A 17,868-nucleotide genomic window follows, 5' to 3' on the forward strand; every position below is an offset into this window, starting at 1 on the left:
CAAGGCAAGTAGGACATCATATAGCCATGTGGGTACATCTTGGGGCAAGTGGGTGATCATATAGAAGGTCTGAGGGAAATTAGCATTTTCAAAAGGAGTGTGAATGTGGGGCTGAAGTCGTTTAACCCCTAAGCATGAGTATCAAAATCTGGATTGTTAGGGTGCCTTGAGGACAGAGGGCCTGATTCAGAGCCGCTCGCTCTGAATCAGGGCCGGGCTTTTTTTTTTAAATTGGATCAGCCTCTTGGATAGCTGTGGGTGACCACCCACAGCTATTGCGAGCGGCCATGATGATGGTCAAGACCATCGCGACCATCGGGCTTGCGACGAGACCCTTGTGGTAGGGTCTCGTGGACGGAAGCCCCAGAGAGATTTCGGCTCTAACAGAGTGATGTCAGTGGGGCCGCCTCCAAATGGCAGGCGTTCTCATGGGAACGCCTCCGTTAGAGCAGCCACCCCCCGGCCCGCCCACCAAAGGGGGCGAGTTGTCACTCAACATCGTCAGCTCGCCCCCTTTGGTGCGAGACCCGGAGTGATGGATTGCTCGTCGCCAGCCGGGTCTCGCGCATGCGCACGACGGCGCAAGCTCTGCCGTGCGCATGCGCTGTGAGCCACCATCGACCCGGTTGCGAGCGATCAGCGCTTGCGACCGGGTCTGAATCAGGCCCAGTGTTTGGGAATCTCTGTGCTGAAGTAATCAAATGCCTAAAATAAAGTCAACAGATGTGTCTGTATTGCATATAGTAGTTTGTTCAAGAGTATTTTTATTGTGACCCAGTAGGCTTTTTAAAAAATAAACAATGATGCTTGCATAAGTATTCAACCCCTGCAGACTAGTACTTGGGAGAACCACCTTTTGCAGCAATAATAGATTTAAGTCTGTTAGGTAAGTTTCTACCAGGCTTGCACACTGTTTGGGAGCAACTTGTGCCTATTCTTCCTTGCAGATGTGCGCAAGGTTGTTCAGGTTGGTTGGATGATGCTTGTGAGCTGTAATTTTCATATAGTACCACAGATTCTCTATTGGACAGAGATCTAGACTTTGGTGTAAATTTACTAAAGTGCAGGTTTTTAGAAGTGGAGATGTTACCCATAGCAACCAGAAGGTGCTGGTTAAATTATGTTACGTAGAATCTGATTGGTTGCTATGGGCAACATCACCACTTCTAAAAACACTTGCTTTAGTAAATTTACCCCTTTGACTTGGCTATTGCAGAACCTTTGTTGTTCAACCACACCAGTATTGCTTAGGCCTTGTGCTTGGGATCATTGTCCTGCTGGAAGGTGAACTTTTTTCCAAGTTCTAGTTTTCTAGCAGACGGACAGACTGAAGCAAGTTATCTTGCAGTATTCTCCCTGTATTTTGCACTGCACTCCTTGCTGTTAGATTTTTTTTCTATACAGTACAGTTGCATTATCCCACACTGTAGAATAGGTTTAATTATTATACACAATATTATAGTTATACTGCATGCTCACTAGAGTCCTGACACACGACAGCGCCAGGTTTTTTTTATTTTTCTACACAGTATTCTCTTTGTATTTTGCACCATGCATCGGAACCAATTCCAACAAGATACCCAGTGCACGTTGAGGAAAATAATCCCAACAAAATAATTCTACCAGCCCAATACTTACTAGCCACTGCATCTTACATCAAGCAACCCAGATGATTCAGCGCACATTGATTAAATAAACACCTGTTGGCTGTATGGGATGTGTATAATGCTGCTCCACTCTTCTGAACACCTGCCAAACATTGTACACCTGGACCAACCAGACCCGACAAACAATTACTGTTCTTTATCTATCAGGGTGCCCAAAATTGGAAACCATGTGGTTTACATATGCACCTCAGGTACTTTATTATACACGTAGTTCTTCTGTGGGAGATTATTGGTAATAAAGTGTACATCTAGCATATTAAGATCTGTATGTCCATTTGGAGAACATATCTTGGAAGGCACCTCTGAACTTTTCAAACAGTAAACTGCTATATCATTGGTGGCTCTCTACCCCAATAAGCTACCTTCATCTGTGGGACCATACACTTAAATTTGCACAATTCATGCTATTTCCATTCATGCATGATGGCCATCTAGTGTATACATTTTTCTATTTTAATAAATATGTACTCCTAATACGGACTACACTCTGCTAATCCGTCCGCAATCACCACAAACTTTCCCATACAGGCAAGTTGTATGCAGAGCTATTGATATGGTTGACCAGTGCACCTACAATTCAGTCTCAGCCACTGAACTCTTCATGTTATCTTTGGCCTTTCCTTGCTCGGACATGGAGTCTTGTTGAACAACCTTTTCTTGACAGTGCCTGGGTGGTATACTGCAGCTTCCATTTCTTCACAACTGAGCCAAGAGTGCTCACTGGGATATCCAAGCACTTGTATATTATTTCATAGCCTTTTCCTATATTGTGAAGTTCTACAACTATCTTTAATTTTCTTACAATGCTCTTTGTTTTAGTTTTGACAGTTTTCCTTCGAATTCACAGTATGACCAATGTTATTTGATTTAAGGTGTCTTATCCATGAAAGCTGACCTTTTAATGATGCATAGGTAGAGACCAATTGAAAGCCAGTTGTTAGGGGAAATGGGTTGTGTGTGTAAACTTGGAGCTTCCGCAGCAGGTGAACACTAATGCAGCAGAATTTTCAGTATTTAAAAAAAAAAAAAAAAAATCAGGATACACACAATATATTAGGATTTTGAAAATTTACTGTAAGAGCCTACCAGTTCACAATAAAAAAATAATGTCTGGAGCAATCTCTGTGCCATTTGTAATACAGACAAATCTACTTTACTTCTTAGGTGGTTGAATAATTTTGCAAATCACTGTATTTTCAGAATCAACGAGGTGACAGACAAAATACACACTAGACTAATTTTATGAACGATAACGATATCGTTCAGTGTGTATGCACTGAACGACCAAAGATGCGCGCTCCCGTGGGTCATTAACGATATCCCCAGTCGGCTGAACATGCACCTCAATCTGGGTAGATCATTAACGATGCCATGCTGTGTTGTGGCCGATATTGATAAGTGTCTATACACTTATCAATGTCGGCACCCCTGCAGGGTCCCGCCGCAGACGATATCGCCGAATACACACATCGTCTAGTGTGTATGCGGCATTTTAGAACTTTATCCTAATTATTTTATTTATACGACTTATTTTAGAAATTAGAAGTCACCGGTTTGGCCCTATGGGAACAAATCTTTTAATTCAAACAGCTTCATTATAGGTGTTTAATTTTTTTTCAAACACTGACAGTTTTGCAGAGTGACAATCGCCAATGTCAGCAGCATTACCCAGATATTTTGCCAGGCTTATTACAAATTTAACAAGTGCTTTTTGCTAATAGTTTGTACTGAATTAAAGCCAATACACATGAACTTGTAGGTTGAATATATTTTCCTTTTAACCTTTCCGTGACACCAAACTGAAGATTTTCCTCTGGTTAATGTCATGTATATCTATATATACAAGACCTACAGGAAACAGATATGTCAGAACTCCCTAATAAGGCAGTTATGTATGTTTCGTGTAAAGAGAGCGCAGAAGAGGAAGGCAGACCAGATAGAAGAGTGTAAAATAAAAACCACACAAATGAATTTGTATTCACTTTACATTACTGGTGGGGGATGGGGCAGTCACTGTCTGAACCTATCTTGGAAATCTGCAGTCACGTGATTACTACACTCGTGGGATTACAAAACAAAGGTGAATGCTAAAATAAAAGGCAGGCGACTTGTCAAGAAGCCAGCATAAAATGGCTCCATTCTGTGACCACTATCTGTGTTTGTAAACCACAAGCAGACAATTCACCAATCCACCATGCTTTTCCTTGCCGCTCTAGAATCGCTAAAAGACAAAGCAGAGGTCAATGGCATCCTCTTAATGTGTGCATGTGTTTGCGTGTCAGTATACTATGCGATACATCGCACCAGCTACCGCATACAAACAATTTAATAACGCAATGAATACAGCTGTCCTTTGCAAAGAGAACATCTGAATTTATTACCCTGGAGTTCTATTGTAGTGTTCCCGCTAGGCAGCACCCCGCTACAGCAGGCATCCCTACCAGCGCGCGGGGGGGGGCCTCTAGTGCCGGTGAAACGATCACCGGTAAGTGAACAAATACGCACGCCATTCACACTGCAGGGAGACCTTGGGGGCAGTCCGGCATCTCCGTGAGCACTGGAAATGCCCCCTACAGTTATGAGAAGGGGGTGCATTTTAAGGTCATTGCCCCTTTTCTGAGTGGCCACACCCCTTGTTTGTGGCCCTTTTTGATAGATGCCCTACCACCTATCTGCTCTAGTGTGAAGACTTTATTGCACATGTCGGCCATCGGAATGTGCAATCGTCAAGGGATACTTCAGATCCCTCTCTGGGGGCTTCATGCGAAAAGAAGCCCACAGGCTGAGGGGAAAAGAGAAAATATGGTAGCCCAACAAGGCCTAACATTTTAAAAACTAGGCAACAAACTGATTTAAACAATGGATCATTTTTTTGCTATTTGGCACAAGATGGGGGAGATAAGGGCTTTAGCCCCCATAGTCTGTGGAAAGGTTTTATTTTTATGTTTCAGTTATTTTATTATTTGGTTATCACCAGACAATAACCATTAAAGCGGTACATTTGAAAGAAGAGACTCCCTTCTTTCAAGACAGGGTGCCCCCGTGTGTGTGTGTGTGTGCGGTCCAGTATGGGGGAAATGGGGCACAATGTTCCCTTCCCCCATCTATGCATGCACAGTGCCAGTTTCCAAAGCCAGCCGGAGGCTGTGGGAGCAGGATCGTAAGATCCCTCACTGGGCCAAACTAAGAACAGCAAAGTTTGGAACATAGGGGTCAGACAGTAGTCCGCATTAATAATCATAGGGACTGCAATCAGCAGTGCCAATTAGTCTTCTGCAGTAGATTTCGCGGAAATCTCCTGTATTACGCTGTTAATAGATAGCACTGCTACATAATATTATGAAAGTATTGCAGTTTCGGCATCATTTTCTGAAAGAAAAAAACACACTTGATAAATAGGCCCCTAAGTGACTTGAAATGGGATGCTTTTCTAATGTATGCTACTGTTGTGTGGATAATGCTACCACAAGGATCATCGCCAGAGACCTCACCTTTGATAATATAAGCTGAGCTGAAAATTAACACCATTGCCTGACCATTATACCTACACCCATGTGTTCCCAACTGTGCATTACATGAGTTTATCCAACTATGAACACATGTTAACAAAATACAGGGAAATGCATTCACATGTAAATTGGCTGAGCAGCAATGCGGCCTAATACCCCTTTTCCACCAAAATCCCGGGTCTGCCCCAGGATTTGAAACACGTTTCCAAGCCGGGTCAGACCCGAGTGTAACCCCTTTCCCACTGCGGCACTGACCCAGGCGCCGTTCACACTGCACACGGGTGCAGTGCCGGCGCTTGGAGGTGATGTCATCACCAAGTCGCCAGAAACTCTAGCTCCCCCCTGAACGCCAGAAAGGAGCGGACCGGCAACCAGGGAAGGAGGTGTCACCAGGGGAGGGGGTGTCCTTTCGAGAGGCTGTGATGTCACCGGGGACACGGACAGGGAGAGATTACAGCCCCCCATTATGAAGCGGGGATGGGGTAAAAACCCGGAACGGCTTCCGAATAGCACCCAATCAGCATGCTGTAAACGGGTCCCGGGTCGGAAGACCCAGGTTACTCGTTTCCACTGAGCTTGACCAGGGTTTTGCCCGCGTCAAATCCTGCTCGAGACCTGGGACGAAATGCCGGGTCAATCGACCTGGGATTTTTTCCTAGGAGTCTTTTCCACTGAGCCACTACCCATGTTGACACGGCAATAACCCGGGTATTTTGGCCAGGGGAAAAGGGGTATAACAATTGTTAGGCAACAAATTTGTTTGGTTTCGGGCAGCATTGCTACTGAACAATATTAAAATCCACTTTAAGGAAACTTCTGACAGAAAGTAGCTGAAGAAAGAGACTGCACATTTCCCTATGCGAGCACATTGCAGGCTGTTTAGAGCTCCATTGAACAGCTTCCAAAGAGATCTATGGACAGACTGCGTCCAATAGAGCCCAGATCTGCAGCACAGGACGCCTCCCTAATTTCTGTAGAGAGGGGTATGTTTTATATTATGGTGAACGAGTGTTTACTGCATCAATACATCAACGTTTCGGGGCCATCCCCCTTCGTCAGGATACATATATCTATATATCTATCTATCTCACACACACTGCGTAATCACTTAAATGTATTGCTGTAACCAACACCAAAGTTGATTAGATCTGCAGTACAGTCATGAGATCCGATAATCTTGAATGTTTGGGACTTTTTCTGCGTAAGGATTATTCCATCATGTGAAGCACAATGCATATCCAGTGGTAACTTCTGTCATTTCCCATGACCAGAAAAACCAGTCCTAGTTTATCTACAATAGGGATAGTTTTGCATATGTGCAGTTTTCAGTTTGAGACAGTTCTTCTACAGATGCATCTGAAAGTAGTGAGAATGCTATAGCCCACAGTACATAACCTGCAACATCATTCAGAAAAGTAACAAACCACAGTGCATCCGTTTTAAGAAATGTCCCCATTAAAGCTTTACTCCTAATTAAACACAACAGAGCACAGTCTTTTATTCTAATTCAACTACAACCCCCCTATCCTCATGTCTGCTAAGCCCATGCAGATCACTGCAGTGTCAGAGCCAGCTTGTTCTTTCCTATTTATTTCTGGACAATTTCCTCACCCACCTATAAATCAGCTCTCTTACAATTCGGTCACAGTCTGAAGGGCAGAGATGCTGCAGTGACTACTTCCTGCCAAATTCCTGTCTCCTCATCCCACTGTCATGTATTTTGCCATAGTCTGAGGTAGGTAAATGAAGACACACAGTTTACAGGCTTTGTTTGAAAAATGACAGGAGCTGATTGGTTGGTACTTTATCACTCTCCAAGGCTTAGTACATCTCCCCCACATTCATCAACAGCAAAACACCTTTGCCCTATTAGTATAAAAGTGTATTACTATGTTCTGATATTAACAGTGTTCATTCTCGCACCCTGCACCTGTCACAAACCGTGCAGTTCCGCTTTCCTGCTTGGGGTGTCGCTCTCTGCTCTGGTGCTTCTAGGACACTCAGCTAATGCAACAAACTGCCGAGATACAGACCAGAGTGTGCTAGAAGCACCAGAGCAGAGAGACACACCCCAGGCAGGAATGAGGAACTGCACGAATTGTGACAGGTGCAGGTTGCTAGAATGAACACTATTAACATATACCACAGAATCACTCACATGCTATTAATTACATGATACCAATCTGCTTATTGTATTAGCTAGGGGTTAAAGTGGGCCGGAACTGCGTTCCGTCACATCTAATGGTAGGCGGAACTAGTTCTGCCTCCGCCACCCACGTCCCTGCACAGAAGCCACCATCAGTGCTGCGGTCACTGATGGCAGCCACCTCCCCGTACTCCCATCCTGACCTCATAATCCTCCTTCTCAGCACGCCCCTCACCAGTGTCCCGCCGGCTCCTTCAGCAGTCGGCACGGCGTATGTGACGTCATGCCGTCATAGCCGCTGCATAATGCATTGCACAGAGCCGCCAAGAGAAGCAGTGAGATGAGTTCCACCAGGACCACTTTAAGCCCTGGTATTAGCCCCAGGCTGGGTATGGATTACCAGCAGTCAGGATGCTGCTGGTCAGAATACTATCAGCGACATGTTGGCAGTCAGAATCCCGACAGCCATAGTTAAGTATGCTAGCACTAATACTAACCCTCCAAGGTGCCTAAACCTACCCCCCCCCAGTGCCTAAACTCCCCCTCCCCTAAACCGAATCCTCCCCTAACTGCTGATACTTACCTTCGGGGTGCCGGCGGTCAGGATACTGGTGCTGGGATCCCGACGCTGTTGGGATTTCAGCGCCGGTATTTAGAACGTCGGCATCCCGCACGCCGGGATGCTGGCTACATCCCTTAGCCCCAAATAAGTGAAGCATACATACTATTTGAATAAAGCGGAGACATTCTATGAAAATATGTGTAGAGTAGAGAAGAGCCAAATTAGCACAAGTTCGAATTTATCACACTGACTATCCAAAACACGTGAGAGCCGTACAGCCAATAAGATGCAGTTACTCAGATGCAAACAGCGCATCTCTAGTGTAAAGCAGCAAGAAATAGAAGGGACAAAGATGCTGTAAGGTATTTCCTAGTGATCTTTTTCATGGGAAGGACCGCGTTCATTTAGTAGCTGCACACTACCATGTATAACATATCTGCTGTCTGCAAAACATTACAGGACAGAAAACTTTATTCATGTCCACTTCTGACCCATATGCAACCAGGAATCTACTGTATATTACATTTGATATATATATATATATATATATATATATACATACACATACATACATACACACACATATTTACAGCTTGTAATAAGACTGACTCATGAAAACTTGCAAATATTGGAAAAGATTAACAAAAAAATCCCTCTTATTTTCGATAAGCAGTTTTGCCTTTTAGTATGGGCGTTTAATTTAAATTAATTCTTCCTGTTGCAAACACCCAAGACCTGGAGCAGCACCCTGTAAAAGGCCAACAATGGTGACCTTTCGCTATCCTACGCCAACTGTTACTGGAGAGGATGTGGGGCTGTATTGGGGGAGGAAGGGAAGGAGAGGCTTGGCCTAGGGAAGGAAGAATAAAAAGATCCTTAGGGGGGAGAGCGGGTGGGCGGAGAGGGGACAAACACACCAGGGAGGTTTATCACTTCCTCATATGAGCCTATGAAACTTTATAGATTTAAATGCAACCATGTGTTCAGAGGTATCAGCGATATTTGTATGTGTATACACTAGTACATACCAGACACACAGAATAAAGAGATTGCAGACACACTAAACAAAAGTACTGAACGTTTGTTTTAACCAAACAATATTTCCCCGATAAGAATACCCAATAGGTTTTAAAATAGATATAAATTATAGGGCTTTTTTCAGTGGCATTTGTGGTTGTACATTTCAATATCTACATTATAGTTTATTCAGGTGCAGGGATTGGCAATTTATAACCCGAGGATCAGATTTAGAAGAACCTCAGCAGCTATAAGGCCAAAGATTGTCATTGTCCTTTCTTCAACAGCAGCAGCAGGAGGTCACAAATGTTCATACAGAATTGTTAGCATGAGCCATACAACCATGAGAAATTCATTCAGACGTATAAAGCAATAGCCATGAATTTAAAGATAGTGAAATGGATTTGTCACATCTCTCTGGTGTAGACTTCACCTACGACAATCTGAAATGCAAAGTATTCATTCTCTAGATAAATAAAGGACACACCTAAATGATCATCCCCGAGCTGCCTCTACGTGCCCTTGAGGATGTAATGTAACTGCGATAATGCTGCTTCATTATTATTTTTTTTTTACACATCTTACCTCACCGTCTTGTTAGCAAAGACTAGAGGGGACAAGTAATAGTCTGCGACTTGCACACATCGGCGAGACTGCCCAGTGTTTTAAAATGGCAACAGGAATTAACGATATATCAGGCTTAGCATTGTGGACCTGATTCTGAGGTGGACCTTAATGCAGTAGCAGCTATGACTTCTGTTATAGCTGCTACTGCGAATTTATGCCAATGCCGCAGCCAAAAGGCTGTCTGAGATGCCCACAGGCTACGGTGAACAAATAGTTGCACAATTGAGCATACATCGTCCGCACCATCGGACGTTAGAGCAAACCTATGGCTGTCAATGGCAGTGGAACTGCGTCTTCCGACACAGTCTCTGACACCGGCACACACTTCCGCCACAACCGCCATCAAAAGCCACCCACCAGGAACACCTATCAGATTGCATGGATCTCAATGCAATTCCGATATGTGCCCCCCCGTGGAAGCCATTGGGGCGCATGCGCATATTTAAAACATTAGGCCATTGCACCTGATGTTTTAAATACGTCAATCTCTAAATCAGGCCCTGATTCCCATTTCAAAACTATCTGTCAAAGCCACGTTCCATCAGCAGCTTTGATAGACCGTGGGTTAGTAAATCTACCCCTTGTTTTTTTCCTCTATTACCTCAATTTGCAAACTCGCTGACACAGATCTGTCAGACACAACAGCTGGTGATAAATGGACCTTATGATGTTTTTAAAAATACTTTTATTTTTCTGGTCTTCAAAATCCAGTCCGTGAACAGTTATGGCCAAATCAAGATTTCAGATCAGAATTTCAATATGTAACAGATTTTCAGATGGGACATAGGGGAGTTGTACCATGCCTTGGAGAGACAAAGTACCAACCAATCAGCTTCTAACTATCATTTTACAGGCTGTGCATGAAAAATGACAGAAGCTGATTGGTTGGTACTTTATCTCTCTCCAAGGCTTGACACATCTCCCCCATAGTTCTGTGCATATAGGGCTCCATGACCTAAGGGGAAATAAAGGGGCCAAGTGAAAAAGACAGAGAAAATCCCTGAACATATCACTTCTCGATTTATACTAAAGGGATTTCTCTGGCTTCTGGGCGCTAATGATACTAGCAGGCTAGAATATCGGCGCTGCTGCTAAGTGACCCAGGTATTACTGAGAAAAACGTGGGAAGGAAACTTCAAAGGCAGAAATTCTTGAAGTATACTATGAAACACGCACAAACGGCAGCCTTTAGCCTAATCATGCAGTGTTTGCCAAACCCCACTATTACAGTACGGATTTTAAGGATACTCATGCTTGAGTCCAGATTGGTAAATCAAATTGAGGTACTAAATTAGTCACCTTTGCTCAATCATGGATATCCTTAAAACCTGAACTGTTATGGCGGAGTTTGGGAAACTCTGGCTAATGTGTGAACTATTGCGTTTTGTGCAAAGACCTAAATATTATGGTAATGTAACAAAAAAATTCACATACATTAGTTTTGCTCAACTCCTCAGTTGCCCTCCAAGATATGGCATGCAATTAAATGTAACATACAGGTTGACTCTCCCATATGCGTAATACTTGGGATCAGAAGCATTTTGGATTTTATAGATTTTGGAATATTTGCATAGGAATCCCTTTAAGATGCTAGCTATCCCTTTAAGATGCAGTGCAAGGAGGCGGAGCTGAATCTGTCACCTCTTGGGGCAGAGAAGAGTCCCACAGAGCTATAGATCACCACAAGGGGTCCACAGCACCTTACAAAGTACATAGACAGAAACAAAATTAACAAAACAAGAACAAAGTCACTTATGCTGGGTACACACTACGTGATCCTGGATCGTGGACGACTGCATGACTAACGGAATGATATGTCAGTCCGTCGTACATACTAAATGATGCGACCGCACGTTATCGTCCAGTGGTGTCTTTCAAGATATCTTAACGGCCAAAAAGATGCGATGAACAACCCGCTAGAGCACGCAATAGTCCGTACACACTAGACAATGTGCCCGTTATGTCAGCCCGATCCACCATATTGGACGACATATCGCCTAGTGCAGTGATTCCCAACGTCGGTCCTCAAGGCACACTAACAGTTCTGGTTTTAGTGATATCCATTCTTAAGCACAGATGGTTAAATCAAAATAACTAAGGTACTAATTAAGTCACCTGTGCTCAACTATGGCTATCCTTAAAACCTGGACTGTGTATGCCTTGAGGACCGTGGTTGGGAACCCCTGGCTTAGTGTGTACCCAGCTTTACAGTAAAGAATACTGCAAGACATGGACATTATTCATAAACATCAGCAGTCATAATACCCAAGGGATAGGTTCCAATGTAGGTAGTGGGGAGGAGAGGATGGTGTTAAGCTGGCCACACACACAGCGATATTTTACCCGATCTGGCCGATTCCGACACATTGGAACGACAGATCGTGTAAAATATGGCCGAATTGACAGTAAATCGTGAGTCCCCACTCACGATCACAATGCGCGTCCCCGCTGATCGCACATCACATCGTCAGATCTGCCGTTCAGTAGGGCAGATCTGACAATATAGGACATGATGCACTGTGAAAGTCTGGATGCAGGAGAGATCGTTTGAAGATTGGACACCAAATTGTGTGCAGATCGTGTGCAGAGCTGCCGGGGAGAGTTTCAAGGGAAATCGTACACATCAGCTAATCGTGTGCAGATCGCTGTGTGTGTGGGCAGCATAAGTTATGGAAGACAAAGCACATGAGGGTAGAGGGCCCTGCTTGTGAGAGCCTACATTCTAAAGGAGGCAGAGGACAAGGGTGACACAAAGGGGAGTGACGATGAGCAAAAAGGACTCGAGGCTAGATAAATTGACACCCAACTGTCAAACATGGAGAAGGAAGTGTGGCAGTCTGGGGTTCTTTTGCTGGATCCCCAGTCGGTGACTTGCACAGAATAACGGGTACAGTACACTGAACCAAAAAGGCATCAACAGCAATTTGCAATTATGCCATGCAAAACCCTCTGGTCCTAGTCTAGTGGATCTATGGTTCATCCTACAGCACAAAAGGACATAAAAAATATCTCCAGGTTATATGAAAACATGGCTGTCATTGGGGTGCTGCGGCCGAAGGGAAACTGCTGTCAGTTTGGTTTTTTTCCAGACCTGACCAAAACGTCAATCGCGATCTACCATAAGCTCGCGGAGTTCCCACCGAAAGATCGCAATCAACTTTCCTACAGAACTGGAACACTGGCTCCGAAGCCATCAGAGGCTAAAGAAGCGTTCCCAGTGATGCAGTGCGAGGGGGGCGCAGGTGACGTCACCCGTGCAATGCATCACTGGGAACTTGTGAGGATCCTGCGCCCCTGCTGGATCCAGCTTGATTCAGTCAGTGCAGCGGCAGTGACAGCAATAGGAGCGGTCCCCAGCGTGAACTTCAGTCAGGTAAGCTCTGCACAGAGGTGTGGGGGCACTGCCTAAGAGGTACTACTACAAGGTGTACTGCAAAACGGACACAACTACAAGGGGCATTGCATAATGGGCAGTACCATAAGGGGCACTACTACTGGGGGCATTGCATAAGGGGCACGGCTACTGGGAGCATTACATGAAGGGCAGTACTACAGGTAAGTAATTTGGCTTAGGGGTGCCTTTAAAAAATTAAGGAGACCCTAAGGGTGCCTTGAACTGAAAAAGTTTGGGAACCACTGACCTAGCGTTAAAAGTGTCAACCATTTTTGTGTTGACCTTTTGTACCTGTCGACCTACATCCATGTGCCCCGGCGACATTTTATCTATGTCGACCATCTGGTGTCGATCTATTGTCTGTCGAACTTTCAACCGTAACTCATCTTAAAATGGTGTAAACAAATGGGGCCAAACTCCAAAAAACTTAATTTTTGGGAATTTGGCACATAGGGCTGAGATCGTAGTTCCCATTGAGATTAATGGGGACTATGATATGCAGTACTAATTAGCACTCTGCCAGAGATTTCTGTGAAATCACCTGCATTGTGCGATTAGTACATAGCAATAGTTAATTAATTAATGCAGAAACTGCGGTTTCCACACAATTTTATGAAAAAAAGCTCAATACATAGGCCCTCAGATATGCAACCCAGTGAAATAAACACTCTGTCCTGGTCTTATATAAACACTGCAGCCAATGCCCAAACAGAAATGGACAGCATGACCTGGAAGAGGTTATAGAATAGGCTGGCTGGTATATCTTGAGAAGGATGTGTGCCTCTTTCGCAGATTAGAGAGATTAAACAGTACAGAAAGAGAGTGGTGGGGAGAAGGGGAGGGGGGAGAAGGAGGGTGATGTCTCTGTGTCTTCTCTCACTGAACAGGAAACCAAGACAGCTCTTCAGCAGGGAGGAAGAAATCTCAACATTATTCTAACATTCTGATGAATCTTGTACAACAAATAGGTATCTCAATGTGTGTTGCAATAGCAGCAATTAAGGGCACTTGAACTTCTTAGATAGTGGCCTGCAGGGATACTTTCTATGCACTGTAGTAAATGTCCTTTGGACGTGTGAGACACTTGATAATTGTGCATTCAGCCATATTACAAAGAGGATGTTCAAAGATATAACCATGAATTAAGGAGGTTTTTTTTCCTTTTGAAGGAACAAAAAAAAAAACAAAAAAAAATTATTTTTCATTGCAATAAAATAACATGAATATTAATTTAACAAAAGTACATTAGTCACCCTAAAAACACAAAAAACGACAACTCAGATTTAGACTAACAATAAAATATGTAGCACAGTACCTCCTCCCCCCTAAAGCAACATCCCCAAGAAACCAAGTTACAGGACCAGATCCTATTTTAATGTTCCAACCTCCATTTGCCTTTCACCAACAAAAAAGCCCTCCAACATATGGTGCATTAAAAGTCATAACAAAACAGAATACATTTTACTATCAATTAAGCGTTACACACCAGTCACAAATGAATATATTTTCCTATGCAATAAATTATTAATAGCCCTCGCATCAAAATATCACAATGCTTGATTTGTGGCCTTCTCAGGAGACCCACTATAGACGGCGAGATTTGGTAGAGGCAACCATCTTTGCAGGGTGGCTATTCAATAAATCAATTTTCCTCTCTGCACAGTGTCACACTTAGTAAATATGAAGGCCTGAAGCCAGGGAGCATAAGCTCTTGTTTAGTTATTTATCCCAGTGAGGTGTTACTTCCCTAGGAGTGTATGACCCTCATGCTGATATAAGCCTCTGACATGACATTGTGTGATAGATGCTGCAGGTGCAACGTTTCACTACACTGACTATTACAAATATGTGTTTTGCAACCCAAAACTAGTTATGGCTGACATATGGCCATTTCACTGTCTATCCCTGGGCAGTTACAGACAGGTTTAGACGGAAGTTGCAGCTGATACTTTTCCAAGGGAAAAAGGTTTTATAAAACTATACATATTTAACCAAATAGTTGCTAAACGTGCACCTAAAAATACCCATGCAATCCAGCCCAAGATTGACAGCTACACAACTGCTGCAATAGGCCTTACATTTGTATTGCATTTATGCTGCAGGCTACTCATTTGTCCCCTGAAGGAGTAACAATACATAATTTATTCTTCCTGAAAAAAGGAGGAAAAATTATAGATTGTCGAGAATGGTTGTGGATGTAATCTAACGGTAATGTATCGGTTAAGAGAGCAATGTAAGTAATACAATCATAAAGGATCAGATCACCTTTCCGAATGCAACATGGATCTGTTATTACTCACGAAGCAAACGAGCGAGGATCAGCTCATCATCCCCCAACTACCAGAGCATGGGGTTTTATTGGCAGCCCTCCCCTTAAACATGCTGCATATGGTCTGATCACTGCAATCACTATACTACTGCTCTGTGCACTGCAGTCACTCTCCCTACTACTATACACGGGGCCGTCCATGACATCCACCTACCTCCACACCACAGTTTTTCCCGGGCTGCAGACCACGCTCACCAGGAGCAGCAGGCACCGAACACAAAACACTGAGAAGAAGAGTATAGGATCTAAAGCTGGGCGCCTGTGAGACACACCGCCACGCCCCCTGTCACATGGCACACGGAGGTGGGGCACCAGCAGGCAAGGGGTTAAAGAACGCCAATGGCCTCCAGACAAAAATCTTGGAGCTCTCAGTCTCAGCAGCAGCAGCAGCAGAGGAGGAGGACTGTACCGATAACGAAAGTTATACAGAGTAGACTTGCGTTTATATAGATCAGGTTTGTAATGTGTGAGCAACATAATCCCATGGAAACACCGCTGTGCGTAAAGGCAAAGGTTATAAGGCAGGACAATGGGCACATATACACTTTTGTATTGTCATAATCCATTCACTGAGATGATGGTTCAGCCGTGCATTTAGGGGGGTGGGTATGAAAGACATGGGGGCCTATTTATGTATTAATAATCGTGGTAGTGCTGCAATTATTATCAGTCCATATTGTGACAGACTAATTTTAAACTAAACTATCCCGGCTATGTGCTAAAATGAACTTGCCGTGGTTGTGAGAAGCACTGTCCCCACAAGTTGCATTCTGGACACATCAGAGGAGCTCCTAAGTTTCTGGGCAGCATGCAGCAATGTGAAAAATGCAGCTTTCAGGGGTTTGACCGCATTCCTCATATACACAAAGCCCCGAATGCTGGGATGCGGTGGGTAACGCCATCTTCAGATGGTGTTACCCTATAGAAGCCTATGGGCTTCTCTTCGGGGATCCCTCCCATTACCGCAAAAGGATGCCAGAGGGACTTCTGGGTCATAGAACCGGAAGGTCCTTACTCGCAAAGGACAGCTCTTACCGAGAGAGCTGTACTTTGCGGTCTCCATGCATACCTGTGTAATTAACTCCAGCATGCATGCGAAGAGTGGCGGGATGCTTCGCATCCTGAATGCGATGCGTCATGCATCCTGCCCTCTGACACTGCGCGTGTGCCCAGTGTTATGCTGTCCCGCGACCAGAGCAATACAGAATTGATCCAGTACTTCAGTATCCACCACTGTAACTCCCAGCGAGTTGGATACTTAAATATTGTATACATGGTTCTGCCATGCTATTTTGTACAAAATCTAAAACTGAAGAACTAATAAGTTACCATGAATTAATGACTAGCCCAATATACAGAATGGGCGGGTGGGGTCCATAAGTTCAATAATCATAATGTCGAAATGTTGACATCCATAACATGTTTACATTCACCATGTGGACACTGCTGAAATGTCAACATGATAAAATGTTGACAAACCATTCCTGGTGGTCTAGCATTGACTTACCTGCTCTCAGCAGCAGTGTCTCCTCTGGGTCACGCGTGGAGTAGTTCCGGCGCAGACCATTGTCTCAACTGTCGCTGGGATAATATGGGTGTTTACATACTAGTATTATTTGCTCATACCGTTTCAGAGACACAGACAAACGTATCAGTGGATTTCACTAGGGACCCTCGCAAAGCGCTTGGGTTACGCTGCACTCAATTCGCAGGTTGCGGCCCTCTGACTGTGTTCCTAATGTACGGTGGGTTGATGGACTCTGGAGGAACTAAAGTGGGACAGTAAACTGGTTGCCGCGAGGCATACTGGTGCGTGGTTGTCAGGAACGTGTCAGAATCATTGTCACAAGAAGTAGTACCAATGGAGTAGGCACAGAGAATCATCAGATGGACCAGATCAGAACACAGGCAGGTATGCAGGAAGTTCAAGCAGAACAGACGCTGGAGATCAGGTAGTGAGCCAAATACTCTGTCACTGGGATTTAAATTTTGCGCCACCGTGATGTCACTTTTTTGGCAAGCCTGTCTCTTTAAGTTTTAAAAAGAGCGGCATACGCATCCCTCCCCCAAACTCAGGGCGCCAAAAAAAAAATTTGCCCTGAGCTCCGGAATGTATAGAACTGGCCCTGATGCTGAGGGTAAACTTATGTACTCAGGCCCATAAAGGCATTTTTTTAATCCACAAACAATTGCATTTCTGTTCTGTAATCGCAATATACAATTCAGGCAAATATTAAAATCGGATAATTTTATATATGACCATTTGTAATCCAATCGTAAATCAAAACATGAACAATTTCTTCCCACACAATGGAATTTTGATCTGACCGAGTAAAAACACATTTGCAATGTATGTGTAATGAATCTCCGATATAAAATTAATAGACTTTTAATTACAAGATTACACTGTTTATTCTTGAATTAACTATAGGGGCCGATTTTATTAAGCTGGTAATTGTGCAGAAACTACAGTTTCTCCATTATTATCAATGGGTACTATGGTCTGACCCCTATGTAACAAACTCCGAAAAGTATAACCTTTCAGAGTATGGTCCAGTTGGTCTACGCCAGGTATGGGGAACCTCAGGCCCGGGGGCCGTATAAGGCCTGCAGAATC

General features: G+C 44.0%; 1 protein-coding gene and 1 long non-coding RNA gene across 6 annotated transcripts in view; one reads left to right on the forward strand and one right to left on the reverse strand.

The window, feature by feature from the left end:
* Positions 1 to 17,868, reverse strand: part of SEPTIN9 (septin 9) — a 293,528-nt gene that overhangs the window by 38,037 nt on the left and 237,623 nt on the right. The window contains exon 1 of one of the 5 annotated variants that reach the window (XM_088458792.1): positions 15,188 to 15,209. The exons of 3 other annotated variants lie outside the window; for them this stretch is intronic. The gene's annotated coding sequence lies outside the window, so the exon portion shown is untranslated. Of the gene's footprint in view, positions 1 to 15,187; positions 15,210 to 15,405; positions 15,554 to 17,868 lie in introns of those variants that run through there. One more of the 5 variants, XM_088458791.1, reaches the window with a different exon arrangement.
* Positions 15,589 to 17,868, forward strand: part of LOC148474304 (uncharacterized) — a 28,982-nt gene continuing 26,702 nt past the window's right edge. Inside the window, exon 1 of the long non-coding RNA XR_015872901.1 lies at positions 15,589 to 15,706. This is a non-coding gene — a long non-coding RNA (uncharacterized LOC148474304). The remainder of the gene's footprint in view (positions 15,707 to 17,868) is intronic.

The sequence above is a fragment of the Taudactylus pleione genome, unplaced genomic scaffold (assembly GCF_031769625.1).
Source record: "Taudactylus pleione unplaced genomic scaffold, aTauple2 ptg000851l, whole genome shotgun sequence".
Lineage (NCBI taxonomy): Eukaryota > Metazoa > Chordata > Amphibia > Anura > Myobatrachidae > Taudactylus > Taudactylus pleione.